The following is a 1,997-nucleotide window of genomic DNA, read 5'->3' as shown; positions in this document are numbered from 1 at the left end:
AGTGGTGTGGGGGATGCGGAAGAGACTGGACAAAAATCGTGCACCTATGGATGAGGACAGTGGGTGGGGAGTGAGGGCGGAGTGTGGGGTGGGAACTGGGAGGAGGGGAGTTATGTGGGTAAAAAAGAGGAACAAATGTAATAATCTTAAAGATTAAATTTTAAAAAAAGAAATGGGTGTTGGATTTTATCTAATGCTTTTTCTGCATCTATTTATCATGTTATTTTTGTCTTTCAATTTTTTATGTGATGTATCACATTAATTGATTTGCTAATATTGTACCAGCCTTGCATCCCTGGAATTAATCCCACTTGGTCATGGTGTATGACCTTTTAAATATAGTGCTGGATCCAATTGGCTAATATTTTGTTGAGGATTTTAGCATCAGGGATATTGGCCTGTAATCCTCTTTCTTTGTAGTGCTCTTATCTGATTTTGGTATTAGGATAATGCTGATGGGTGGGGGGAAAGAGCTGATAAGTGTTCCTTCCTCTGCATTTTGGATTGGTTTGAGGAGGATAGGTATTAGTTCTTTGAATATTTGGAATAACTCTGCTGTGAAGCTGTCAGGCCAGGGCTTTTGTTTGCTGGGAGGTTTATTTTTCTGCTTTAATGTTATTAATTGACATAGGCCTATTCAGGTTTTCTGATTCTTCTTGAGTTTTGGAAGACTGCGTTTTTCTAGGAATTTGTCCCTTTCTTCCCGGTTGTCCTGCCTGCTGGCATATAGTTCACAGTATTTCTTACAATCCTTTCTATTTCTGTAGTGTCAGTTGATACTTCACATCCTTCATTTCTGATTTTATTTATTTGGTTCCTCTCTTTCTTGATGAGTCTGGCTAAAGTTTCATCAATCTTGTTTATCTTTTGAAAGAACCACCTCTTGGTTTCATTGATCTTTTATATTTTTCTTTTTGGTCATCTATGTCATTTTTCCCCCACACTGATCTTTATTATTTCCTTCCTTCTACTTACTCTTGGATTTCATTGTTGTTCTCTTTCTAATTCTTTAAGTTTTAGAATTAGATAGTTTATTCAAAAATTTTATTTTTTCTTGAGGTAGGCCTGTAATGCTATTAACTTCCCTCACAAGGCTGCATTCATCCTGTCCTATAGATATTGGGTTGTTGTGTGTTCATTTTCATTTGTTTCCAGGAATTTTTTCATTTATTCCTTCATCTCATTGCTAATCCATTCATTGTTTAATAACATGCTACTTAGCTTCCATGTGTTTGCATGTTTCTTTTGTAGTTGATTTCTATTTTCATGCCATTGTGATCTTAGAATATGCTTGATATAATTTCAATCTTCTTGAGGTTTTAGAGCCTTAATTTCTGTCCTAACATGTTGATATGTGTTTATTTATTGCCATTATTACTGCCTATGTTCCTTCTCGTTTATATTTCTTCTTCTTACAATTGTCCCTTTAGCATTTCTTGCCTTGCTGGATTGGTAGTAATAAATTCTTTTAACCTTTTTTTTTTTCGGTATGACTTGGATGCTTTTTATTTCACCTTCAATATTGAATGATAGCCTTGCTGGATAGAGTAGTCTTGGTTTCAGATTATTTTTTTAATTAAATCTTTATTGTTCAGATTATTACAGTTGTTCCTCTTTTTGGCCCCCATAACTCCCCCCCATCCAGTTCCCACCTCACCTACCTCCCTTACTCCCCATCCACTGTCCTCATCAATAGGTGCACGATTTTTGTCCAGTCTCTTCCCGCATCTCCCACACCCCTTTCCCCCGCCAAGAATAGTCAGTACACTCCTTTTGTATGCCCCCGATTCTGTTATAATCACCAGTTCATTCTGTTCATCAGATTATTCACTTGATTTTTAGATTCACTTGTTGATAGATGTGTATTTGTTGTTCATAATTTGTATCTGTACCTTTTTCTTCTTCTTCCTCTTATTAAAGGATACCTTTCAGCATTTCATATAATACTGGTTTGGTGGTGATGAACTCCTTTAGCTTTTCTTATCAGTGAAGTTCTT

This window comes from Myotis davidii, unplaced genomic scaffold, assembly GCF_000327345.1.
Source record: "Myotis davidii unplaced genomic scaffold, ASM32734v1 scaffold2773, whole genome shotgun sequence".
Classification (NCBI taxonomy): Eukaryota; Metazoa; Chordata; class Mammalia; order Chiroptera; family Vespertilionidae; genus Myotis; species Myotis davidii.
This window is presented reverse-complemented; position numbering follows the sequence as displayed.